The sequence below is a fragment of the Colobus angolensis genome, unplaced genomic scaffold (assembly GCF_000951035.1).
Source record: "Colobus angolensis palliatus isolate OR3802 unplaced genomic scaffold, Cang.pa_1.0 Scaffold57, whole genome shotgun sequence".
Classification (NCBI taxonomy): Eukaryota; Metazoa; Chordata; class Mammalia; order Primates; family Cercopithecidae; genus Colobus; species Colobus angolensis.
Genome location: NW_012119265.1, coordinates 9,778,527 through 9,798,012, shown reverse-complemented (window position 1 = coordinate 9,798,012; position 19,486 = coordinate 9,778,527). Strand labels below are relative to the sequence as shown.

At 41.0% G+C, this 19,486-nt stretch overlaps 1 protein-coding gene across 1 annotated transcript in view; it reads right to left on the bottom strand.

Moving 5' to 3' along the window:
* Positions 1-19,486, bottom strand: part of PRKCH (protein kinase C, eta) — a 370,394-nt gene that overhangs the window by 209,802 nt on the left and 141,106 nt on the right. The window lies entirely within an intron of this gene.

Below are 19,486 nucleotides of genomic sequence, written 5' to 3'. Positions count from 1 at the left end.
TTGGCCAGCCTAATGATAAGGTCATTCTCCCAAAGCGGAAACTGGAAAACTAGCATGTGAAGCAGGGCACGCTCAAGACCAGCCTCAAACAACCAACTGGGGGGTTCACAGTGGCCACTGGGTTAAAAATAAATAAATCTTTTGTTCCAGATGAACTTTAAGGTTCTTCGAGCTTTAAGGGGCTAGCAATCTGGATCTGGTGAAAACAGGTCACATAGGCAAGCGTTGGGAGGAACTTCTAGAAATAGCACACAAACAGCCATCACCCAAGCAAAGATCGGCAGGGTCAGGATTCATCAGTGCAAGGGACCACTCTGCCACTCTCAGTCACAGGCAACCCTGCTGACTACAGACCCAAGTGCCACCCAAGGCGTACCTGCAGCTGTTGGACTGATCATTCCACAGCTGGCTCCAGAGGCCTGAAAAGAACAGGTCTGGTCACAAGGCAACCATCCAGCACTTTCCACTGCGTTGCTTGTGGCTGTTTTCCTCTCAAATAAGTTACTGAGATACATGAGGTACTTCATTCAAGTGCCTAAAAGTCACAAGAAAAAGATTAAGTTTTGCCCCCCAAATCCCTGTTTGCAGCTGCCACACCTGGCACTCAACAGCTTATTTTCATGGAAACACCTGGCATATAATGGACCCCCATCCCCAGCCTGCCTCCCTTCATACCACAGGACACTTCTGTACTAGTGTGGATGGGAAATGCCAGTCACTGTCTAACTCAACTCCTGACCCTACTTCCTCGGTGGTGCTAGGCGTTTTACATTTATTTTCCTTTCTTGTTACGCATCCAGTGTCATGAAGTAGCAACTGTGGCAGTGTTAAGTGCATGACATCAGAATTCTCAGAGCTAAGGGAACTGGCAGAGATCACTGGGCTCATCACTGACCTGAAACCATGCTAAACCTCTTCTTTCCCAAGCACACAAGCAAGCTGTATCCCTCAAATGACAAGCTCCATGGTGTTCTGATGATATACTGATATCATTTCAGTATGATGAGGGGGATTACTGGAAGTTTCACCATCGAGGAAGTCATCATCCAAAAGAGCCACCATTATAAAATACAGGCCCTGTGCGGCATAAACATGAAATTCTGGAGGCACAGAGCTTAAGAACTGTCAGGATCCTGGACCAGGGAAAAGGCTAAGATGTCTGGCTGTACTTCCACATAGAAGATTCAAACCTGGAAAACATTTGTTCTAAATAATCCAGATCCATTTCCTGGTGCCAAACGTAATTCCACTCATTTCAGTCTAACAAAGTTATAGACAAAACTCTTCTGAAATGTCTTTGTACTTGAAATTTTTAAGCCAATTTTACTCTTTCACAGTGTGTCACGGGCTGTTGTGCAATGAATTATTACTCAAAATATTACTTGATTACAAAAAGGCCAGGTCTTACATCAGTGCATTAGAGATATATATATATTTTATGTTTAAAAGTGCTACATAAAAAAATCTGTCATCGTGCCCTGCACTCTCCAGTCCTGGTTCTATCACAGCTCCAGAACAAATGGAAATATCACCAATGAAATTGAAGACCCTCATTTCCTTAGAGACCAATCCTTTTATATTTCATAAGAGAAATCAGTCAACATGTGAGTCTTTTCTATCCAGTCTAGTGTCTTTTTTTTTTTAGGGAACTGGTCATTATTTCTCTAAAGGGACATTCTTTTGGAAAATCTCTTCTTTGGGTTACAACTATTTCAGATTCATTAATTTCCTAACTAAAGTTACAGTAAGTCTCTTCTCCAGACAGGACACTAGCCTCCAAGCCAGTCTTTTGATTTATCAGTTCCAAAACGAGATGACTCAGGCAACTGCTATACTGGAAATGCCAACTGGGCCTTGAAAGTCAAGTCCATTTAAGCGGTGATTATATTCCAGCCCACCCTGTCAGCAGTCAGATAAAAGTAAAGGCAAGAAGTCTGTGTGAGAGGAATCAGTAAAACCACCTCCTTCAGAACAGTATCTGATCCATGGAGAAACTGAAAGAGACAGAACTGCCTTCTCCAGAGATGACCCTTCCTTGGCTATCTTGAGAATGAGGTGACACAGTTCTCAAACCCTAAGAGCAGCTTCTACATGGCATTGTCTAATGTTAGCTGGTAGAGAGAAACACTAAGGGCAATCTTTTTGGATGCTGGTCTTCAACAGATCATTTAAGACACCCCACTGTCATTTCTCATGTGGTAGTCACTGAGCCTGGTTTTAAGATACCAAGGTAGACCAGAACACACTGGAAAATTTGCAGCAAGAGATGTTAAGATCTGTTGCATTTCAATGAGGGCTGAAACACCTCCGCCCTGTGGGTTCTGCTGCATAGCCACAACAGTGACACTGGCAAAGGGCAGAGTTCCTGTGGAAACACTTACAGTGCAAACCCGTTGGTGGAAATGGGTCTCTGAAAAAACAAAGGCTTCACACTCATAGAACACAGTGATGAAGCCCAATGGAATGGCAGGTTTGAGCCAACAATACAGAGTCTGAACCAAGTCAATCATTGACTTCACATATATGGAGATAAAAATCCATAATTAATTAAAGGATAAAGCCTACAGAGATGACATATTCTAGGATTTTTCAGATCTTTAAGCAGCTGCTCACTGACTAACTCACAATCCAGGGCAGCTCTCCAAGCCTTTTCTGCTGCCAGGAAAAGACAAACCAAGATAATCTACATTTATATGAGTTAGGTTGATCATATTATATGCTAATAAATGAATTAGCTCCACCTTCACCATCCTTCTGCTTGAATTTAATTAGTAGTTGAGGCTTTAAAAGGGCACTCCCTTCCCCTCCAAATGAGTTTGGCACTCCTGTTCAGAACACAGAGTTGGCCATCTAGAAAAGGCCCTGCCCTTTCCATGAGACAGCCCAGTTACACTGCAGAGGCAGGTCACCAGGCTTAGGACCTCACAAGGTCAGCCCCATGCAAGTCTCAACTGTCACACCTATCTTTGTCACCTTCGGGGGAGGAGGAGAACCCTTTCTCATGCCTCACCTCAAGGCATCCAATTCAACCAACATTACTCAGCACCTACCAGGGGCCATGCACTGGCAATACAACGGGAACCAAGACAAAGTGTCTGACCTCATGAAAAATGTTCCTACCAATGGGATAAACCAGGCACAGTTTGCTTTTAAAAAGCACTTGAGCATTGTTAGTCCAGTGTAAAACGACCTGTACAGGTAAAATTCCATGGGAAAAATACAAATCCCAAAGAAGAAAAAGGAGAAAAGGAATTTACACTACCTTCAACCTGGTTACTACTGACTTTCCCTGAAGACTGAACTTGTGCATCACCTCCTCCAAGAAGTTCTCCCTGAATACTCAGGTTCACAATCCCCTACTATCCAGTACCCATTTCTATTCCTAAACTCAACTACCCTGTGATGAAATTGTGGGTTTCTGCTGTCTCCCTCACTACAGAGAGAGCTCCTTGAGCTTTTCACCCCCAGCATCTACGGTGGTCTCTGGCCACAGCAGGTGCTCGGTGAATACTGTGAAGTGAAACATGGAAGGGTGTGCTGACACGTACATGTGGCATGCTCAGGCCTGTTTATGGATGTCTTGTAGTTACACGGAGAGTGATGTATTTTTTCTATGTAACTTCTTCACCCCTATCTTTTCTAATGTAATACAAGTACTTCTGTACAAATTACAAAGGAATACCTTCCGTCCTCCTTCAATATTTATTGTAAATAAGGTGAATTAGACATGAGCAGAGGCAAGAAAACCTAGTCTGTCCATTAGTACTTAGCTCATAAACTGGGAGGCAAGGAGAGGTAGAAAATGGAATGGGGAAGGCAGGCAAGGGCCAGCCAATTGGGAACCCTCCCCAGGAGCCTGAACTTTATAGGGCACAGGAAGCCTTTAAATGACTTCTGGCAGGAGGGAGGTTAGGGCTGAGTTTTAGACAGCTCATCCAGGTAGTTTGTGGACGATGGATTTGAGGGAATACAACTAGATTCATGGAAACCAGTTCAGGGGGGGAAGACAGGAGACAGAGCTTTGGAAGTCCTTGGCATATAGGCAATATTGTAGAGACTTAAAAGTTGACAAGACCATGTACCGTGACAAAGAAAACAAAGTAAAGACAAACCACCTCCCACCTGCCCCAGCAGCCCACCCCACACCTCCACCCCCCCACCCTGGGAACACCAATGGAACACCAATATTTAGGGAGGTTGAGGGATGAGGAAAGAGATAAAAAAGGAAACTTAAAAACACCTCAGTAAGCACTGGAAAAACACAGAAACAGGGGAGCAATGAATCTGAAGGATAAGGTAGCAGCCAACAAGACAAAGAACTGACCTGACTACACTGTCACTCCTGGGCTTTGCTAGCGCAGTCTCCTGGGGATGGGCACCGGGAAGAACAACCAACAGGGCAGGGAAGGGCATTTGCAGACAGCTGTCAGGAAAAGGCTGAGAAGGGAAAGAAAAACACTGTGCCCCACCTCAAAAGAAAAGTGGGAAAGGCCAACAGGGACTGAGACGCTGAGTTCTCAAGAGAGATTTGGGTATGTTTTTAAAATGAAGGTTTTGCCAGGCACAGTGGCTCACGCCTATAATCCCAGCACTTTGGGAGGCCAAGGCAAGAGGATCGCTTGAGCCCCACAGTTGGAGACCAGCCTGGGCAACCTAGTGGACCCCGTCTCTATGAAAAATTTTAAAATTAGCTGGGGCATGGTGGCGCATGCCTGTAATCCCAGCTACACAGGAGGCTGGGGTAAGAGGATGGCTAGAGCCTAGGAGTTAAGGTGGCAGTGAGCTGAGATTGTGCCACTGCACTCCGGCCTGGATGACAGAGTGAGACCCAGGCTGGAATGCAGTATAGTGGCTCAATCTCAGTTCACTGCAACCCTAACTTTAATTAAAAAAAAAAAAAGTTAAAATTAAATGAAGGCATCAGAAGGACAGGAGAGGATGAAAACACAGAAGGGAAGGCCTGGCCCAGGGAGAACACAGAGGGGACCCAGGCAGAGCAGGTGGAGGGCTAAGCCTGAATAGGAGGTCAGCTCATCCCAAGACTCAGACCTTTCTAAACAATGGCCCAAGCAGAAGAAAAGTAAGGGGACCTACTTAAGTCTAGGGGATGGAGGAGTAGGAGGTGGGTGAGGGGCTTAAAAAGGAGAGTGGTGGGGAGGCCTCATTAGCATTTCTTCCAATTCTCTCAGACAGTTTCTTCCTTTTAATGTTAAGTATCCTTCAGGCAGAGAGCTGTCACTATGTAATTTGACTTCAAAATATTAACGGCAATAATATTAATGGGAACACTCATTTAATATCTTGACAGGCACAATTTTTCAGAATCATGATTTTTCCTATTTTAAAATAAAATTCTACATACACAAGTTTGGTCCTACAGGACCAAATGACAACAGAAGGAGTCAACACCCATCAGAAACAGTTTAGAGAGAAAAATGCATACTGAAGTTCTAATGAGGCAACTTCAGGAGTCACTTATTTTGTCAGAAAATGACAGTTTAAGGAAAATGAGTTTAAATGGAAATTTAAAATCAAGGTCACAGTAGCACCTAGATCTTGTTTATGCCCCCTGACGGTGTCCTGTTCTTATCAAGGGCAGGCTTTCATTAATACATTCCTGACATAGTGTGTGCTGGATGATGGTTTCAGTCTCTCGCTTTTTCCTATCTTGAAATCCATCTCTTATCACCCAAACAAAACTTAACATTTTGTTTGAGGAACGTGGGATTCAGCTAATCTTTTCACACACCTTTAATACTTATTTAAGTCTTCAAGGTAATAAAAACCATACTGGTATATTCATTCTCTCTAAACTACTCCTGAGGCTGCTCTTAAACTCACACACACCAAAAAAAAAGTATTAATATCTATATCTGAAATATGAATTTTTCAAGAGAAAACCTTTTAGCAAAAGTGTTTGAATCGTGATTCAGACTCAAGACAGAGAATAAGGAATGATAAGGAATTTTTTCTTTCTACAAACATTTCCTGAATCCCAAGCATGTGCAGGGCACTTTACCAGGTGGTGGGAGGAGGCTGGGGGGGTCCCTAATGTTCATGCAGATGGCAGTACTTCAGGGTTGAAAGCAGGTCAGTGGCCAAGGTGAGGGCAGACACCCACAAACACATTCTCATTCACTCCAGACATTTGCAACAGCAGCGCCCCAGCAAATCAATACAACCACAACCCAGGTACAGGATGTGCATGACAAGAAGGCGAGGAGGCCCAGCAAGGAGACTCAAAAACAATATATTCTTGGCACAGCCAAAGAGCTAACAAAGGCTTCCGAACAACCAAAACCAAGGCTATGCTAAACATCAAATGCAAACACTGTTGTGCCGTACTATGAAGCAAAGGAAACTTTTGTTCTGAAATATTGTATATATACAGTTCAGAAACCTTTAACTTAAAATCAACTGTGAAAGATCTACGTCCCAGAATAAGTGTCCAGTAAACAAATAAAAGTAGAAATGATCACCTTCAAAATGAGTCCCCAGGTGGGGCACGGTGGCTCATGCCTGTAATCCCAGCACTTTGGGAGGCCTGAAGGGTGGCATCACTAGAAGCCAGGAATTAGAGAGCAGCCTGGGCAACACAGTGAGACCCCATCTCTACAAGAAAAAAAGTTTTCTAATTAGCCAACCACAGTGGTGCACAACTGTAGTCCTAGCTACTCAGGTGGCTGAGGCAAGAGGATCATTTGAGCCCAGGAGGTCGAGGTTACAGTGAGTTAAGATTGTACCACTGTACTCCAGACTGAGCAACAGAGTAAGATCCTACCTCTGTAAAATAAAATGTTTAATTGAGTCCACACAGGAAAAAAAGTACTTCATATTTTCTGCAAGCCAAATCAAATGTTCAGCCTGAGCAACACGGCAAGACTCTGTCTCTACATTAAAAAATTAGCTGAGCTTGGTGGCAGTTACTCGGGAGACTGAGGCAGGAGGATCACTTGAGCCCAGGAGGTTGAGATGCAGTGAGTCATGTTCATGCCACTACATTCCAGCCTGGGGGTCACAGTGAGACTCTGTCTTAAAAAAAAAAAAAAAAAAAAAAAAATTGTTGGTGTCCTTGATCACAACTATAAATCCATATTCAAATAATGCACTTTTTTTTTGCTTTTTTTTGAGACAGATTGTCACTCCGTAACCCAGGCTGGAGTCCATGATCTCGACTCACTGCAACCTCCGCCTCGCCTCCTGGGTTCAAGTGATTCTCATGCCTCAGCCTCCCAAGTAGCTGGAATTACAGATGCATACCACCAAGTCTAGCTAATTTTCGTATTTTTAGTAGACAGGGTTTCACCATGCTGGCTAGGTTGGTCTCGAACTCCAGGCCTCAAGCAATCCTCCCACCTCAGCCTCTCATAGTGCTGGAATTACAGGCATGAGCCACCACACCCGCCCCGAATGACGCACTTTTAAAACTGCAGTTTTCCTCCTTGAAAGCATGACAGAACAATTCACATCCACCAACTTGTACTGGATATTCAAACTAATCAAGGAAAATATATTGTAATGCCAATTGAAAGAGCCTGTTTACCATTATTTCCCTTAATCACAACAATAAAAGCACTCACTTCAGCTTTTCAAAGGCCTCTTTCTGTCCTTTGCAGCTAAATATTGCAACTTGAATTATTTCTGGTTTGTTGGTTCTCACTAACTCAGACCCTCCGCTGTCCTATATTGAATAAGCAAACCAACAGACTTAATTTCAACGTTTTCCATGAACCAACTTTGGCCAACATTGTAACTATAATAATTCCAGCTTCATTTTCCCATATTCCTTGCAAGATCTTTCAGAGAGGCCCTGTGTACAGAATTTACCCCCAATCCCTGTGATTCCAGGATAAGGAAGCCCTCTTCTCTTCCACCAGGAACTAGAAATCTCCTACTGATTTACATTCCAGAATCCTACATAAAAAGCAAAACCAGTGAGGAAGTGGCACTCAAAAATCCCTTCTCTTAAATTCTATGTAAATAAATGTATTACTGCAAAGTTAACTTCAGAAAAGGGCTGGGCCCATCACTTCATATTGAAGTGCTGAGGGTAGAGTGGTGGTGATGATGGTGATGACACCGACAATCATTCTTCTGTAGTGGTATCTGTCATGCCCTGTGTAGATGGTTTACATAAGTCCTCACTGTGTTCTGAAGAAACCTTGTGAGGCAGGTACTGTATTGCAGATGAGAAAACAGGCTTGCAGGAGTTAAATTATCCCTGCTAATAAGAGGCAGAATGAATAGCTGAACCCCAATCTGGCTGACACCCAACCATCACACTATGATGCACTGATAATTATAGTAGTTGTCCAATAAATATTACTCAGAGCCTGTATTTGTGTATTATTAGTCCATAATTATAGATTTTACATCCTAATTCATGTGACGTAGGCAAATGCTAATGTGTCTTCTTTAAACACAGACCAAATAAATGTTGATCAGGGAGATGCCAAAATAGGCATTATCTAAAGCTATTCAAAATAGGCAAAATTATCCAGAGTTAATCCACAAAATTACAATCAAAAAAGTAAATGAGGTTTCAGAAGTAAGCAAGAATCAATTATATCTAGTTTTGGGGGGGGTTGTCTTTTTTTTTTTTTTGCAATGGCTAAGGTTTTATTTCCTTTATGATTACTGTTAGTATGTTTATTAATTCTCAGTCATAAACGTATAGTTTTGTAACAAAAATAATTTGGGGCCCTATCAGTTATATCACTACAATGCAATTATCCTGTCCATCTAAATTATTGAAACTTTCCATTCATATTTACGAGTCCATAGAAAACAAATATATGTTTCAGAAACTGAAAAATCTGGAAAAAACTTCAGAGTCTTGGTTTCCTTTCCCCATCCTCTCTTTAGAAAACATGTTACTGAAGGCAGTGGAGATAATCAGATGCTTCTATGATGTCATTTGAGGGCACCAACAAGACTATACCCTATCCCACCCCGAAGAAACTTTCACACCACCACCCCGTTTTCTAAGAGGCAACCCTGCGGGTGTCTTTCCTAAACCAGCACGATTCTTTTCAGAAGGCCCTTGTCAAAATATTCATTTCCTCAGGAAATTAAAAGCAACCAAAGCTTCGCCTACCAAGATTAGAGAAAATAAATAAATAAATAAATAAATAATTTTGTTAAGGATTAAAATTTAAAAAGCAACCAGGCTAGGAGTGGTGGCTCTTGCCTATAATTCCAGCATTTTGGGAGGCTGAAGCAGGATAGTCTGAGCCCAGGAGTTCAAGACCAGCCTGGGTAAAATGGCGAGCCCGTCTCTAAAAAAAAATTATATCAATTAATTTAAAAAGCTACCAAAGCGAGCATTTCTCCAGTGCCCATCTTGTGCTGGTCATGTTTAATGTAGTTAATCTAATCTTCACACCAAGCCTATGAGGTAGCAAACATTAGCACCATTTTCCAGAAGAGAAAACTAACCATCAGAGATGGAGGGACTTGCTCATCGTTCACACTCCTAGGAAGTGACAGATCTGCGACAATGCCCTGAGCTTGCTGACACCAAGCCAACCCTCTTTCTACCACCCTCCATGGTTTTTCCACCTGCCAAGCTTGTTCCCACCACAGGGCCTTTGTTGCCTCTGCTTGGAATGCTCTTTCTCTATCTCCACAGAGCTGTGTGCTTCTTGTCAGTCAGGCCTCAGCCAAAGTGTCACCGTCTCTGCCGCAGAGTTGCTGCACAGTGCTTTACCTGTCCTTTGCAGACAGTGACCACTCCAGGTAAAGCAGCCACCTTGTCACACTGAATCATGTCACCCTGCTTTGATTCTCCACTTGGTACCTACCCAGCATTTGTCATTTTCTTCATTGTGCGTTTGCCGGCTTGTTATCCACCTCCCTGTGCTAGGGCAGCAGCACTGGAAAGCCGAGATGCTGGGTCTTGCGTCCTCTGCCCTATCTGTAACGTCTAGAACAGGCTCGGACACAAGGTAGGTACTTAATAAACACCTATGAATGACTGACTGGATGGTTTCCCTGCTGCCTTCACCACACACTGAGGTGGAGTCGGGAAAGAATCTTGGCCTGAAGTCTAGAGAGCTGGCTTCTTACTTTACCTTTAGCTAGGGGGCTGCTCTGTGGACAATCTCCATTCAGCTCAATCTCCACCAACATCAGGTTGTCTGTAAGATGCTGGCCGAGTGAACTGGAATTCCAGAGAGGACCAAAAAACCTGTTGGGTCACAGGGACTCAGACCATAGGAGACTGGGGCTCAAAGGGTAAGAGGATCAGGCAGGCCTCACCAATCTCATCATTTTGTCTTAGACTAACACAGCAGAGCACCATAATGCCCACTGCAGCTCAAAAAGAGGGTGAATGTTTTAAGAAAAAGTATATGAAAAAGATGAATCCTATTTCTTTTTACAAGGGAAAAGTTTATATTAACAAAAGATACCAAGCCAGGGTCACTCAAACTGTCCTAGTTTTGTTTTTTTAAGTTTTCATCTACTGCAAACCTCAAAGAAACTCTTTCAAAAAATAGAGGCTTTTGAAAATACCTAAATAACACAACCAAATAGGTCCTAAAATGGGTCATCATCTAGTATATTTCACCAGGAGCCATAAATGAGAACACATTTTTAAGAATATCTTTTTCTCTAAAATGTGTAGCTCCTAGCTCCTATTTTCTACTAAGTAACTATTTTCTATAATTAATTGAAGTGAAAATGTCCTCAAATACAAAGGAAACACCAGAACCACACCCTGAATGTTAGGAATTAATAAAAGCCTTATTTTAACTGAGGTTTCTCAACCTGAGGTCCTGTGTCCTTTAGGTTTAGGAAAGGCTTTAGGAGGGCTACTAATCTGATGACATTGTTCCCAGAATATCATCAATATGCACATACGTGCATTTTTCCAGAAACAGGCTCCACAGCTCTCATCATCACTAAAAGGGTCTAGGGCTCAACAGCAGTTTCAAAAGCACTGCTTTAGATGGAATCTGCTCTCAACTCTTCTGTACCATAATTAAACAACAGTAATCTATAATAAAGCATCTAAGAGGCCCACAGCTTGCAAATAAAAAAATGTATTCTGTTTATGGAATTAGGCTAATACACGTGTGACTTTTGGGAGCGCTTCCCAAAATAATTTCAGAGCCCAGAACAAACCTGAGTATCAGAAGTCCAGAAATCTCCTGAATATATTTCAGAAGGGAGCAGAATTTCCATTGTCCAATGGAACCATTACCAGAACCACAAAACTCTGACACTGGAAGGACCAGAGAGCTCAAGGGGCCCAGCCCTCCAACATCACAGATGCAAAAACCAAAGCCCATTGTAAGGAAAGAGGGCACTGTATCATATTTAAGTGCTTGTGACATGAGAAGTGGAGAGACAGAGCTATACAAGTACAAGGGACAGATGTGACTTAGTAATAAATATGCAGCTTTGCGGTTTTTAAGTGCCTGGACAACAGAGGCTATGTCTGAAATGGGAAATACAGGACAAGGTATAGAATATGCTTACTCTGGCCTATATGACTTATTTTATTAATGCAATTATGACAGGACTCATGTTGACCATGGTTTTATGCTCTGGCAAATTCCTTAATTTTTTACCACAAGCACAAACTAAACATCTTTGGTAACTTTTAAGCATTTCTCTCCCTGTGAGGTCAAAAGTGTGCAAAGGTAAAACTTACATGGAGTCAAAGAAACTTTTGGGAAGGCAGTACATAATAAAAGTATTGCTGGTAAGCTTCCTATTAAGTGGGGTTTCTACTACAAAAGTCCTATGTGCTTTGACAGATACTGCTCTAATTTACTGGTGCTACAGAAGCATACTAACATAATAATCTTGATAAATATCTCCAGATAGGACCATGATTCTCAACAAAAATTTCCTGTCTCATAAAATTCTTTAACATAGCACTTAAACACTACTGTAGTCAATACCCTTGGGCTCATTCCTCCCTCTAATTAAAATGTCTGTCCTACAGTGATTTGTAGTATTTGTCATCACCTTAGGTGGATACACAGACTGGTGGCTACAGACGCTTTGGGACAATAATGTTGTAATTGCCATACTAGTGAGAATGGCTTCTAGCAAAACAGTGGGATTCTCAGTCTCTCTCTGACTTGACGTAACAGGGACATAACTTACAACCATCCCATAGAGCAAGGAATGCGTTAGCGTCAATCAAGAAATACAACTGCATGGCTTGAAATGTATTTCCTTAAGGCTGATTCTAAACCAAGAAAATAATACCAACATCACTAGCAATGCTATACAAGTCACTTAGATGTGAGCTAAATCCTCTCCAACTCTGAGCAATGTAGATTTGGACCAATTTAGTTCTTAGGAGTTACTAACTTTGATAACACATAATTCGTTTTGACAGTTTAAAACAAACCAATTACTCCGAAAGGGAAGGAATTATGTAATTGCCTAATACATGGAAGCAGAGGCTTTAGAGATGTAAAGGCCTTTAGAGATCACTCAGTGTGGCCCTCTCACAATATAACTGGGAAAGGAGACCCTGATAAGTAGGGGCTTGCCTAAGGTCACAGCTTGAACCCAGTTCTCCTGACTCCCATTAAAGTACAGCATTCCCATATTGCTGGGAGTTGTATACTGAAATAAAAAGAGGGGCTTTTGGTTGTTTTTTTCTGTTTTTGAGACAAGGTCTCACTCTGTTGCCCAGGCTGAAGAGCAGCAGCTCGATTATAGCTCTCACTGCAGCCTTGAACTCCTAGGCTCAAGCAATCCTCCTGCCTCAGCCTCCCCAGTAGACGGGACTACAGATGCACACCACCACACCAGCCTGGCAGTTTGCTTTCTTTTTAAATTGGATAGTTAACACAATAGTAATTTGCAGTAAAAGTTAACTCCCCATATATTTACTAGTAAGCTAGCTTTCTCTGAAATACTAGGACACAAATATTTATGTAAGAAATATCTAAGTAAATATACATCTAATGTATTTTATAAATTAATAAATATTACATATCTAAATAAATCTAAGTAAGTATATCTGTATTTTTGTAGATATAGATTAGATAGATATTAACACATATTAAATGTATGTATATGACACTTCTCATGAGCTAGGGCAAGCTTGTTCAACCCACAGCCCACGGGCTGCAATGCATGCAGCTCAGAACAGCTTTGAACGCAGCCTAACACAGATTCGTAAACTTTCTTAAAACATTATGAGATTTTTTTAAGGATTTTTTTTTTTTTTTTTTAGCTCATCAGCTATCATTAGTGTTAGCATATTTTAGGTGTGGCCCAAAACAATTCTTCTTCCAACGTGGCCCAGGGAAGCCAAAAGACTGGACACCCCTGTTAGGGCAACAGTGGCTAGAACTTTGGTTCCCACATTCTGAAAACAAAGGCTTGAGCTATAGTGTCACAAAATTAAAAATGTCCCAGGTCCAAGCAAGTAATGAGTCAAGAGAGCTGGCTGCATAATAGGGAGTGGTGGGGTCTGTGGCAAACTGGAGCACCACAGCACTAAATGCCTTCAGTTTCAATGTTAAAAACATCTGTGCCAAATGAATATGCTTACAGGCTGTCTGCAGGTCTAAGAGCTATCAGGCTTTTTTTGTTGTTCCGAATTAGATGATGATCCTGCTTCAACATCTATGATTATTTTATGATCTATACAAAACTTAAGGTATTTGATCATTCAAATATCGTGTTCCCACTTTCTGCCTTTGCGGAGTCAAAAGTTGTTTTGCAGGTCATCTGTTCACAAGCATGGAAACAGTTCCCTCCCAAACTTCCCAAAGATGGAAACATTTCTGTGGGTCAGGAACATTTACCTTCCAAAAGGGCATCTGAGATGTCCCTCTGGAAAACATTCTCGGGTCAGAAGTTCCTTTTCTTCTTTTGAGCAGACTGTTCACAGTCATTTAACTGAAGCAGGCTGTGGCTCTCTATGCTGGGTCCTTAAAAGCCAGCCCTTTGTTTTTCCTCCAGGAAGATGTTCCTGACCTCCCCAAACCAGGGGCTTACCTGCCTGTAAGTACTTCTGTAATTCACTAGTTGCTTTTGTTTGTTTTTTACCCCAATCTCCCTCCCCCTTGGAATTACAAGACCTATGAAAGAACGGGTCATGTGTGTCCTGTCCACTTGACTTTACAGGATAGAGCACAATGCCTGGTACTTTGTACATGCTCAGTGGTGGCTGGATGCTCACCTAGGGCTTGGCATTTCAAATAGAAACAAGTAATAGTCTGTCAGAGTCAGTACCACAAGAGCCAAGCAGATGAATCTTAGTCAATCACTCAAACGACTACACCCCGAACCCCCTGTGACCAGTGTCACACGCTTCCATTAGAGGCCAATCCATTCATACGTCCGTTCTTTCAGGTTGGAGGAGACAGCGGCAAAGGAGATCTCAGGATACTGAGAGAACACTAGGAGGAGGACCAAACCCAGACTGGCACATCAGGGACAGTTGTCTGGGTAATTAATGTCCACAATGAGACCTGAAGCACAAGTAAGAATTAGCAAAGCAAAGAGTTCCTCCTTTTGAGGAACTGAAAGATGCTCATGTAATTTGGGGAAATGTAAGAGAGAAGGCTCAAGAGGAAAACAGAAGACAGATCATGGAGAACATCCTATATCACTTTAAAGACTGGACTTTGGCTGGGCCCGGTGGTTCATACCTATATCCCAGCACTTTGGGAGGCAGATCACCTGAAGTCAGGAGTTTGAGACCAGCCTATCCAACATGGCAAAACCCTGTCTCTACCAAAAGTATAAAAATTAACCAGGCGTGGTGGTGCGTGCCTGTAATCCCAGCTACTGAGAGGCTGAGGCAGGAGAATCGCTTGAACCTGGGAGGCAGAGGTTGAAGTGAGCCGAGATTGTGCCACTGCACTCCAGCCTGGGCAACAGAGAGAGATTCTGTCTCAAACAAACAAACAAACAAAAAAGACTCTGGACTTTATCTAAGAGCAGTGGAGAACCACAGAGGAATTTTAAGTAAAGAAATGACTGTTGGTTTGGCAACTGAGAAAGACTATTTTGGATAGAGTAATGATAAGAGTGGAAAACAATGGACAGGGATTGAGTTTCCACTTAGGCCTCATTTTTATCACATTCTAATAAAGTGGAGCTAAGAAGTCAACACAAAAGGGGAACACAATCTAGTTGACTGTTTTTTCAGCTTTTTTTTTTTTTTTTTTTGAGACAGAGTTTTGCTCTGTCATTTAAGCTAGAGTGCAGTGACATGATCATGGCTCACTGCAGCCTCAACCTCCCAGGCTCAAGTGATCCTCCCACCTCAGCTTCCCAAGTAGCTGGGACTACAGGCATGTGCTACCGTGCCTAGCCAATTTTATTTTTTTGTAGAGATGGGGTCTCACTATTTTACCTAGGCTGGTCTCAAATTCCTGGGCCCAAGGGATCCTATTGCCTTGGCCTCCCAAAGTGCTGGGATTACAGATGCGAGCCATAGCACCTGGCCCCAGTTGCTTTATTAAATAAAAAAGGACTACCAAAAATCCCAGGCACCTCTATTATTCTACACAAATGCTACTCTTCTCATAAAAATGCAGCACACTTTTACCATCACCACTAATCACCATTCTAAACACTTGCTACATACCAAAACTTCACTAAGAGTTGCATAAGATAAAATGATTCACGTTCCACCCACCAACCTCATTCCTCTCCAAGGCTGAGGCACAACCTTTTAAATGCTGATGTCTTTGCTTCTGCCCTGACTTTAACATTTTGGGCGTGAAAATTACAAGTGAAAAACGTTATAACGTATTACAAGTTTTAAAATCATAGTCTTTTAAAATGATGTAAGAGCAGGGAATTTTCCATACACAAGGTTTTCAATACATTACCATATTCAAAGAACACAGCAGTTAGGCCCAGTCTTTCAAGCACATATTGGTATGTCACTGATAGATTTAATAGAGGAATACTGTTCATCCAGTCACTCCTCAACTATTTTCATTTATTTCTTTTAGAAAGATGCTCCCAAAGTACTTATACTTTACTTGTCCCTCAATCACATAAAATTTGGTTTAACAAATATTTAATGTTTACTGTGTATGAGACATTGTCCCAGGGTTAGGACAGTGAATAAGAGAGGTGGGTCCCTGCTCTCAAGCCATTTGTAATCTGGAGGAAAGTACAATAAGCAAATTCATTAACAAAATGATCTGAGAGAGGAATAAGTACAACGAAAGACAGCAAGATAATAATGTGGCCAGGAAAATCCTCTCCAAAGGGGAAAATATCTGAGCCACAACCTGTTTGTGATGAGAAGCAGCTGGTCCCACTGCAGCAAAATTCTTCTTACAATGAAAATGAAGATGCTACACAGCCAATACAATTCACATACACTGAAATAAAACTCCCTCAAGATTCTAAAATATGTCTTTCCCCTTAAACACCATGGATTGATCAGTCAGTGTTAGACACTCCTTCCAATTGGCTCAGAAAAAAATCAATCATGAGAATAACTGTACTACAAAGTACAACACAGAATGAACCACTAAATAGAAAATCTGGAAGAATTTTGGTGCTATAAATTCAGATCCCTGGATCCAGGAAGGAAGGGAAAAGATAATCCATGATTGTCCAGTAGTAACCTGGCTGCTTCACCTGACAGGACTGATTACAAAACAGGTACCTCACTGAGAAATTGAGAGAAAGCGGCCCTCCAAGGCTGCTGAGAACACAATGTCTTCAAGAGGGTTGAACCAGGAAAACAGCCTGGGATCCTGCCAAGCCGGTCCTTCCTTCCTGAGGGGGCGCCAAGGTCTTTCCATGACGCAGCCTCCAGCTCCTTCTGCCTCCCCATGTCCCCAGCACTCTGCATTAAGCATTAGATGCTGGTCCCCACTTAGAAGGTCAGCAAATCAAGAGCAAGTACACGAAAGAAGAAAATAGGGTTTAAACAGAGGCAATTCTTCAGTTTTTGGAAGCCAGAGAAATTACGCAAAATAAACATGTTCTAGAAGCAACAGAAAAAAAAACTGACAGTGATAATTTAGAAAATCAGACCGTGTCCAAAAATCAGAAACTAATTTGTTTTATTGTGATTTCGTTTTTTCTACGCTCCTGTTCTCATAAATATTTTCTGCATTAAAGACGAAATATAGTTTTCAAGAGTCAGACTTGGCTCAACTGAAATTCTGTCATTTACTAGCATCTTAACACCTTCAGTAAAATATGGATAAGTCCTTATTGGTTTTTTTTCCCCACAGCTTTATTCAGGTATAACTGTCATATAGTAACATGCACATACTTAAAGTGAACTATTTAATAAGCTTTGACATATGTTTATAACTGTGAAACCATTGCCACAATCAAAATAATACAAATATTCATCTCCCCTAAAAGTTTCTGCCTCCTCTGTAATCCACCTCCCTCACCTCCACTCTCCATTTTTAGGCACCCACTGATCTGCTTCCTGTCACTATAAACTCCTTTTCATTTCTGGAATTTTGCATAAATGAAATCGTACTTTTTTGTCTAGCTTCTTTCACTCAGCATAATTATTTTAAGATTCATTCCTGTTGTTACATGTGTAACAGTTCATCTTTTTTATCGTTGAGTAATATTCCATTCTATGGATAAATCACAATTGTTTAAACATTCATCTGCTCTGACATTTGAGATGTTTCCAGTTTGGGGGTTATTACAAATAAAGGTGCTATGAACATTCGTGGACAAGCCTTTGTATGAATGGTTTCATTTCTTTTAGTAAATACTAAAGAGTAAGTTATATGGTAGGCATATGTTTGATAGTTTAAGAAACTGCCAAACTATTTTCCAACATGATTGTACCATTTTACATTCCTCACAATAGCATATGAGAGTTTCAGGTGCTCCACTTCCTCACCAGCACTTGGTATGATCAGTCTTGTTAATTTTAACCTTTCTAGTGGGTGCATATTGAGATCTCATTTTGATTTTAATTTGCATTTCCTCAATGACTCATGATTTTGAGCATCTTTTAATGTGCTATTTGGCATGAAGGTGAGTGCCTATTCAAACATTTGACAAGTTACAAGTCATTTGTTGGATTTTAAATTAGGTATTTTTCTTATTACTACTGTGCTGTTAGAGTTCCTTTATATATTCATGTTACACATCTTTCATTTACATGTTGCAGTTATTTTCTCCCATTTGTGGCTTGGGTTTTCATTTTCTTAAACATTCTCTGGGAAGCAACAGTTTTTCATTTTGATAAAGTCCAACTTACTGATTTTTTTATAGTTGGTGCCTTTTGTACACTACCCAAAAAATTTTTGCTGAACCCAAGGTCACTACAATTTTGTTTTCTTATAAAAGTATTCACAGTTAAACTCTTACATTTAGGTTTATAATCCATTTTGAATTAATGTCTTTGTATGATGTGAGGTAAGCGTCAAGGCTCATATTTCTGCATGTGGCTATCCAGTTGTTCAAGCACCATTAGTTGAAAAGATTATCATTTCCCCCACTGAGTTGCCTTCTTGGCAGCTTTATCAGAAATCAGTGGATCATATATGTGTGGATCTATTTCTAGACTCTCTTCTATTCATTCCACTGATCTGTATGACCCTCTTTACTCCAATACCACATTATCTTGATTACGGTCATGTTACAGTTAGCCTTGAAATCAGACAGTGTAAGTCCCCCAATTTGTTCTTTTTCAAAACTATTCTTAGACTGGTCTTAGTACTTTACATTTCCATAGAAATTTTAAAGTCAGTCTGTCAATTTCTACAACAAACTTAGAAAGATTTTGATTGAGATTATATTGAATCTATTGAATACTTTAGGAAGAATTGAGATCTTAACCATATTGAATCCTCTCATCCATAATCTACAGCTAAAAGCTTCTCATGATCTAGCAAAAACTAAGTCACTAGGTTTTTGGGGGTTTTTTGAACCTGCTACTTCAAGAGTTTTTTGTTTTTGTTTTTGTTTTTGTTTTTTTTTTAAGTCAGTAATCTGTAGTTCCACTTGCAACACATAAATGTATCATGGAGTAAATTCAATTATTCCACATGTAACTCTCTGAATAAACTAGACATGTCAATTTAAAATACTAAAGATAAGTAAGTATTTCTGCAATCCTGAACTTCAAAAGCACCTTTGGGCCAGATGCAGTGGCTCACACCTATAACCCCAGTACTTTGGGAGGGTGAAGTGGAAGGACGGCTTGAGGCCAGGAGATCAAGACCAGCCTGGTCAACAAGGGAGCAAGACCCCATCTCTATTTTTTAAAGCATTTTTGAACCTACAAAGGATAATTTTCAAAAAAAAAACAAGCATGCATTCCATACATTTCCAAATATTTTCTTAACAAGATGTTCTTAAAAAGAAAAAAAGAAAAGAAACAACACTCTGCCCATCCTATCTACCATATCCTCAGAGTTCCAAAATACCCAAAATCTTTTAAAAAAACAACATCAAAAAAAATCTGCCCTCTGATGCATACAAATGCATGAAAAACCGTTGGTTTCAAGGTCATTTAAATGCTGACCCTCCTTACCAACCAAACACT